We start from the raw sequence: 8,738 nt of genomic DNA on the forward strand, positions 1-8,738 counted from the left end.
TGTTTAGGGACAGGTTGTCAATGTCATCTAAGAAGCTACAAGGTCACGTGAGAAGGAAAGCTCTTTAGGCTTAATGAAGTCCTTTCCCTCAATATCTCATTGGAACCTGGTAACAGGTTTTCAAATGCAGGGAAGATCGTGTGTCTGTCTGATGGAGATACTATACACATCTTGGGATGAAGCCTAAGTGATACCTAAGGAAAACTTATAGCGTTTATTAGGAAACGAAATTAGATTTAAAATAAATGAACTAAGCTTCCTACTCAAGAAGCTAGGGGGAAAAAAAGCAAGATCAACCCAATGATCTTAAGAAGTGGATTCAAGTCTTGGCTCTGTGTTTATATTGCCTAAGACAATGGTTGGCAAACTGCGGCTCGCGAGCCACATGTGGCTCTTTGGCCCCTTGAGTGCGGCTCTTCCACAAAATACCGAATCCTGCGCATGGGCCACGAAGTTTCAATCGCACTGTACATGTGCGCCCACACGTGGTATTTTGTGGAAGAGCCACACTCAAGGGGCCAAAGAGCCGCATGTGGCTCGCAAGCCACAGTTTGCCGACCACTGGCCTAAGAGACTTTGAGGCAAGTTTCTGCACCTCAATTTCTTCAACTGTAAAATGGATGTAATAATAAAAATATCGATCTTTACACTGTTTTTGTAAATATCACATGAGCTACTGTATGCAAGATGCTTTGTTAATGGTATAAAATGTTATCTATAAAAATAAAAGTGTAATATGCAAATCGACCAAACGACTGAAGAGCAGAACAACCATCCGGGCGACCTTCAGGATGACCACGCTATGACACCCACTGGCGCCAGGCCAGCCAAGGTGGGTGCGATGCAATAGGTTGGGGGCCTGGCCATTGCCCCATGATAGCCCTTGCAGAGGGAGGCCCAGGCCACTGGCTGGCGGGGCAATTGATCAGTCGGGGGGGCTCCACGATTGCCCCAAAGAGAGAGGCCCAAGCTACCCCGCAGCAGCGCTGCAGCGGATGAGTGGGGCCTCCCTCTGTGGGGGCAATTCATCACAGAGCCCGGGCCAGGTGGGAAGGGCCTTCCTCTTTGGGGCGATCCATTGAGGAGCCCCAGCCGGGTGGGCGGGGCCTACCTCTTTAGGGTGACCGATCACAGGGCTCTCGGACTGTGAGAGGGCACAGGCCAGGCTGAGGAACTCCCCCCCTCCCCCAGTGCACTAATTTCCTGCACCTGGCCTCTAGTTATGAATAATGTTTAGTGACATGGAAAAGTACAACATGTACACAAAATGCCATTTTTGGTCAAAGAAAACATAGCATGCTAGAAGAATTTGTGCAGATAGCTACCAATACGTTAAAATAGGTACCGATGGGCAGCATTTCACAACTTAAAAAGACATTCTTACTCTACCACCCTGGAGACTTGTTAAACTGTTTTTCTCCCTAATTTTGTTTCCCAGTGAAATTTTAATATTACAGATATACTGTATATCTATCCGTTTATTTATTGCATGGATGGATAGCTGTGCTTTATATATGTAAAAAGTACGTTTTTCTCCTCATGAGAACCAATTTTTGTGTCCTTAGGGGCTATATTGCCTCCGTTAAATGTTGACAAAAGGCCATCCAAACTTGCAGAAAGCTTTATAAGAATTTATCGGAGCCAAGATTTGAGGATATGCCGGGAAATGACAGTTTTGCAGCTTATTTTATACATTTAGAATCGAAGGAGAAAATGTAAGGAAAGTTCCATGAAATCTATTAGTGGTAGATTAAGGAGGAGGGAGAAAGTAAAGCGGATAACTCTCTAGGATTGGGTAAAAAGCCAAAAGGAGAGAGACATGCTTTCTTTACATGGGATGCAGGATAGCTAACCACATTACGGTACTAGGGATGGTATGCGGGCCACAAGATAACAAGGAGGAGTTTCTTGGTCTTGTGCCTGGGGCCTGTGGTTGTGCTTCTGAGGGGTCTGGAAAAGAAAATTACTCTGACATTTCAAAGGTATGTTATTCTAGATGCATCAGAACAAATGGACAGGGCTCACTTAAGGTCAAGATTGACCTTTGTTAAGGCAGCCACAGGCCTGGGACGTGACTCCTCGCCATGACGGGCCCAGTTAGGAATTTATGATTAGATTATCCTGCGTGGTTACTTTCGGTCACTGAGTTTGTAAGGATTGCCATCGGCCCCCCTGAGCTTGCCGGGTTTACTGCACAGCCTCTTGTTTCGTTCACATGGGAATGCATGGTCTGTGGATAGGGGGATGCAGCAGATTCTCCTCCTGCTGCTGCTGTATTTTCCTTTACTTTCCCCTCTTACTTCTTTTCTTCCCCACCCTCCTCCTCCTCCTCGTCCTCGTCCTCATCCTCCTCCTTCCGATTAACACAAATTCCTTGCGTCACTTGAGGTATAGTAGTGATTTCAAAAAATAAAGGTGGGTGATAAATGTACTGGACACATCCTTTCCTTTTTAAAATTTTTTTATTGATTGATTTTAGAGAGAAGAAGAAAAAGAAAGAGAGAGAGAGAGAGAGAGAGAGAGAGAGAGAGAAACATACATTGGTTTGTTCCATTTTCCAGACCCCATTTTTATTTTATTTTTTTAAAAAATATTTGGTGTATATTGTAGTCATTATAGGTTTTTAAGAAATCTAGAGGCAGAATAGCCACTTTATTTATTTATTTATTATTATTTTTTTAATCCTCACCCGAGGATATTTTTCTATTTATTTTCAGAGAGAGTGGAAGAGAGAGAGAGAAAGACAAAGAGAATATCAATGTGAGAGAAATACATTGCTTGGTTGCCTCCTGCACACAGGGCCCAGGGTCCAGGCACGGGAGGAGCGTACCCGAGGTATGTGCCTTTTTTTTTTTTTTTTAAATATATTTTATTGATTTTTTACAGAGAGGAAGGGAGAGGAATAGAGAGCTAGAAACATCGATGAGAGAGAAACATCGATCAGCTGCCTCCCGTACACCCCCCACCGGGAATGTGCCCGCAACCAAGGTACATGCCCTTAACCAGAATCGAACCTGGGACCCTTCAGTCCGCAGGCCAACGCTCTATCCACTGAGCCAAACTGGTCAGGGCGAGGTACGTGCCCTTGACCGGAATCAAACCTGGAACCCTTCGGTTCCCAGGCCTGACAGTGAGTCAAAGCGGCTAGGGCCAGACCCCATTTTTATGTGCTAAAAGTTAATACAGGCAGAAGGGCCAGAGCGTGCGGCATCAGACTGCCTGGGTTTGAGTCCTGACACCCTGTCTCGTTGTGTTCTCTCAAAGCTTCAGCTCACTCATTTTCAGAACAGGGACACCTGCCCTGTCCCCCCCTCACGGCTGATAGTAAATCCCATCCCTGGCACATTGGTGGGGGCTGACCTGTTTCCAAGGCAGGGGATGCCTGTAGCTGGGCCTCCTGGCTAAAACGCCTTCACCTGCAGAAGCTGCTCTCACTGAGGGAAGTTTAGACGCCGCAGCCAAAAGGGAGACTTGTCCCGTCCCTTCTGCATCCAACCCTGTGGGTTTTTGGTTTTTTGTCTTTGTTTTTTTTTGTTTGTTTTTTGCCTCTTGCTCTTCCATCCTCCCTTAGTCTTAATTAAAAACCTAATTTATCTATTACCATAACAATGAGTGAACTGACAACTGATTTGTTTCCCCAAATTAATTCTCCCTTTGGGAACCTGGGAGCACATTATTTATCAGAGCAGCAGAGTATTAAAAATGGAAACGTCTTTCCAATATGGATGCCAAATCCAGAAAATGAGGGCCTACTATTTCGGTGTCTGAAGGCGTCTTGGAGGTCTGCTCCCCGAGGTGTCCCCAGCACTCAGGACACGCGGGCTCCCAGAAAACGCTCAGGAATCCTGGTTGAGTGGGTGACTGAGGGTCACCAAGATCTCCCTCTTCACAAGTTTTAGCTATTGCTTACACACAATGTTTATGGGCAGGAGCAAGAATTTGATTGGTTTTGACATCCCATTAGATATTTAATGTGCTTTCTGCTGTTGGCAATTAAGAAAGAATAGGTTCACCTTGTTATGCACAGTCAGAATGAACAAACTCCTTCAATATCATTCTGATTGCCACTGATAAATGTTTTCCGAGATTGAAAAATGGATGTTTCCATTGTAGGCTTCAAAGTCAGTCTTCTTCCCGCCCCCTCCGCTCCTTCTTTCTTTCTCTCTCTCTCTCTCTCTCTCTCTCTCTCTCTCTCTCTCTCTCTCTCTTTCTTTCTTTCTCTTTCTTTCTTCTGGGATATGACAGTACCTTAGGAATAAATATGTACGGGATGGTGAACTCATGAAACATTTTAAGTTTGAAGGTAAATATTTTGATAGTTTTGAGACTCCCGAAGACATTCTTTCTCTAATTTATCTTTTTTAAGAATCAAGAAAATTTACCCAACTTCAAAGTGGTACCCAGAGGGGAGAGGATTAGACATATATTTTCCAAGATACTCTAAGGTCTCACAATTACATCTTGATTTCTCATTTTGCATATCTTAAGATTTATTCTGAAGACTATTGAATGGAAATGAAATGCAATTACATACCATCAATGAAGAAAAATTTGCCACATGGGAACCAGCACCTTCTCAATTTCTATTCTTAGCCCAAACCTCTAGAGAAGGAAAGAGGGAGCGGGGCGGGGGCGGGGGCGGGGGCGGGGCAGCTGCAGTGCCTTCTTTGCTGTGTGTCCTCGTCTCTGATGGGTAAGACTCAGTGCCAGGCGGTAGCAGGTGCTCAATGGCACCAGTTGAATGGGGAGGGCTTGACAGAAAGCCAAGTCTCTTCTCTGTTCTCAGCGACTCTTCCCTTCCGTGTGGAGACCTGAGAGAACTGATGTTTGCATTCCCCGAGCATTGGTGGCTGTGGGTCACCCCTCCACCAGCTGTGAGGGCTGATGAGGCTCACAGCAGCCCCCCTTTTCTGAGAATTGCCCTCCGAGCCCACCTCGCCCAGGAGGTCCGAATACTGCCTTCCAAGGCGGCCCGGCTGGCCCGTAGAGACAGCCTTACTGATAGAGGGGTGCAAAGCCCTGACCTGCCTCAGGGGGTGACTGTAATAGGAATTCTGCTCACAGAGCCATGGGGTGCAGGCCAAGGTAAACTTACCTGAGCCCCAGGTGCTTCCTCTGCACCAGCTGCAGGAGCCTGGAGCTTCCCTGCCACCGGAAAGCCCAGGCTTGCCTTCACGCCCAGGTGTCCAGAAAGCCCAACCACCAGGCAGTGCTAATGGCCAGGCTGCCCAGGGAAAGGGCAGGAGGTGGGGCAACAGTGGAGTCAGCTATAACACATCATCCTAGCCCAAATGCAAAGCTGCATAACCCATTAGAAGAAAATGCATAGTCTTATAATCTTTGATTGAGACTAAGTACCTCATCAATGCTGATATAGCCACCCAGGATGGCGGGGAGCCTGGGGCCGGGGGCCTGAGGGCCCACCCTGGAGGCCACCCTAGGGAGTCACTACCTGGCACTCTGGGGGCAGCACTGGTCTGGTCGAGTCCGGGGGAAGGGCTGGGCAGGGGCAACAAGGTGAATGTTGGAGCTTCCTTGCAGCTCGGCTCAGGACTGAACGTTTCACAGGCGGTGGTTGAGCTTGGTCACTCGGGTCTAGCTGTCAGAGAACTGGGGACTTTTCGAGATAGATGGGCCTTAGGAATCTTCCAGCTGGGGGCCCAGAGAGGGAGAGAGACTTGTTGGAGGTCACACAGCGGGGAGTGCCAGAGCAGCTAGGCACTGACTCTTTTTGTGCGAGGTGGTGTAGGGCTTTTTCATTGAACTTGGGAGTGTGATTTCATCTCCAGACACTTCCTGTAGGTGGTGTGGCTGGACCTCTGGCGCCCGGCACTCTGTTCCCACACGCCCATGACTCCTTTCAAGGAGCCTGTTATGCTCAGCCTAAGGGCTTTCTCTGGCTGCAGGGCCTTGTGAGGCTGGTACACAGGATGCCAGGGAGTTCACCACCCCAGGAACAGCCTTCAGCGAGTGAGAGGCAGGAATTGGTGGGCAACTATTCCAACTCTGACCACTCTGAAGCATGCTCTTGGCTGTTACTTTAAAATATTTTTGATTGATTGATTTTAGAGAGAGAGAAACATCGATTTGTTGTTCCACTTATGTATGCACTCATTGGTTGTTCCTTGTATGTGCCCTGACTGGGATCAAACCCACAACCTAGGCATATGGGGACGAGGCTCTGACCAACTGAGCTACCTGGCCAGGGCTTTGCTGTTATTTCTGCTGTCACCTGGGGCCTTGATGGCAATGCACATTCCCAGGCTCCACCCACTTCGGAGCTACTGAACCAGAAACTCTGAGGGGGTCTCTGGGAGGTTCTGACGCTCCCTCAAGTTTGAGGATCTGTTCCTCATCAAATCCTAGCTCCTTCCTCACAGCCTCCTTGCCCCACTGGTCACCTGCTCATTCACGTGCTGTCTCCCTCCCCCGCTCCTCTGCCCGTGCTGACATCATTTCCCGAATGAATGCCCTCCCTCGAACCCTCCTTTGCTCCTGCAGGTGCCAAGAAAGGGCAGCTGGTCCAGAGGGCCCCCAGCACGTCCGAGGTGTCTTCTCTCTCTCTCCTGGCCACAGTTGGTTCTGGACACACTGTGGGGGTGATGCACACCCTTGCTAAGTCCCATCCCACATACAACATGTAAACTGGCTGTGTGTACCCAGGTGCCAACTAGAGCCAATGTCACCAGACCACAAACATCACTTCCTTTAAACCATAGCAACAAAGAGCTGCTGTCTCAACTTCCCAGGTATAAGGAATGGAGTAGCATCGGCCAGCACAGCACACCAAGGGGAAACTCCACATCTGCAGGCCCTGCCCTTTCTTAGAATAAGGCCTGGCTGGAAGGTCCCCCTCCTTGGCCTTCGTAGGGAAGAATTAGTGACGCAGCCCTCCCACGTGTCGCTGATGCCATGGAGAGCCAAGGCGCAGTCTTCTGAAAGGCCCGGGTCTGTCCAGCCAGACTGGGGACTGGGGGTGGGGGCGGGGGCTCTCCTGAGCAGGAAGGTTTCTGCTGCCCAGCCAGGTCCATTGGACTCAGTAGCCCCAGGCGGAAATAAAAATGCAAATTGCCTGGCTTTATTGAGGGACTCACCCTTGGATGGGAGGGTATATAGTAGTTTCCAGGTCTCTAACCCTGCCTGAGTGCATAACATGCCACCCCCATGCCACTGTTACATGTATGACTTCTAATGCAGACCAGTCTCATGGTTGCCAACCTGTGGTCTCTCAGTGAGGAGAACAAAAGGAAGCAGGTAGTAACCATGTGGCTAATGGTTACTGTTAGAGGATCTTTCTCTTATTTTCCAAATCAGTAATTACAAAGGACACATTATGAAGGAAATAAGCTAATACTAATTATTTCCAAGTATGACTGCTAAAACAGAGTCTTCTGAGAAAATGAGGACTTTATAATCTTGGCTTTTAAAAAAATATATATTTTTATTAATTTCAGAGAGGAAGGGAGCAGGATAAAGAGAAATATCAGTGATGAGAGAGAATCATTGATTGGCTGCCTCCTGCATGCCCCCCACTGGGGATCGAGCCCACAACCGGGGCATGTGCCCTTGACCAGGAATTGAACCCAGCACCCTTCAGTCTGCAGGCCAGTGCTCTACCCACTGAGCCAGACCGGCTAGGGCTAATCTTAGCTTTTTGTTAACAGCTTTGGTGAGGTGCATTTTATAAATATATCCTACAACTCAAGTGTACAATTCAGTGCTTTAGGGTGAATTTACAGAGTTGTGCAGCCGTCACCATAAATCAGTTTTACAACCTTTTCATCCCCCAGTGAGATCTCCTGTGCCAGCTTACAGTTAATCTCCATCCACTACCCCCTTTTCTTCCCCCCTCCCCCCGCTCCAAGCCACTGCAGTCTACTTTCTCTCTCCATAAATTTGAATCTTGGCTGTTTTATTTTATGTTTTGCAGTTTTATAACTTTATTTGACAGTCAGCAGGTAGTTCTCACCCACATGAACTATTTGTAGACTTTCGAAAGTGGTGACAGGTACATAGGTGAGCCATGTATAGAGCTTGTTTGGTGCATCTTCATCCTTGTTACTTTTTCCGGACAACTGTACCTGGGTGCCACATGGGACATGCCTTACTGCGTTGGCCCAGGCAGTTTTGCTCAGCCTTGTGTCAGTGCGGACATCTGGCGTTCCCATCTCCTTCATGGCAAATTTCCACGTCTCCTTGGGAGCCCAAGGGACACGCTTCTTGAAACCCACCCCATGGATGCACTTGTGATGCTGGCGATGTGTTCTCTGGTCGCCACCCCGTGGATGGCAGGACGGCCCTTCTTCTCACCACCCTTCTTCGCGGGAGCCATTACGGCCAGCCCAAGCTGCAAAAGCAAATCGTGGCTGTTTTAGAATGCAATGTTTCTCAGCCCCTGTGTTCTTGCTGACACAGACAATAGGGTGGTGAAGGCCTGGGGCGGGGGCATCCCCTACTGGGGATGAAGCCACAACCTGGGCATGTGCCCGGACCGGAATCAAACCAGCGACCTCCTGGTGCATGGGCTACACCAGCCAGGCCACAGCTCTTGCTCAAGGAGAGCCACTGCTCTCATCTTTGACTCTGCAGCTCTGTGAGCCGAACACTCAGGATCCCCCTCCCCCAGCACAGGGCCCCTCCCAGAGGCGGCATCTCACATCCTACAGCTCCGACCTTGGTCACCAGACTCCAAAGTCATCTTGCCATCAGTCATCTGCCAGAGAGTCAACCGCGGGCTC

At 48.7% G+C, this 8,738-nt stretch overlaps 1 pseudogene across 1 annotated transcript; it reads right to left on the bottom strand.

Annotated features, from left to right (window-relative positions):
- Positions 1–7,940: 7,940 nt before the first annotated feature.
- Positions 7,941–8,332, bottom strand: LOC308529479 (large ribosomal subunit protein eL31-like; annotated as a pseudogene). The gene has a single exon. The product of its transcript is annotated as a large ribosomal subunit protein eL31-like (transcript).
- Positions 8,333–8,738: the final 406 nt, after the last annotated feature.

Source organism: Myotis nattereri, assembly GCF_964212035.1.
Source record: "Myotis nattereri genome assembly, chromosome: 14".
In the NCBI taxonomy this organism is placed as follows: domain Eukaryota; kingdom Metazoa; phylum Chordata; class Mammalia; order Chiroptera; family Vespertilionidae; genus Myotis; species Myotis nattereri.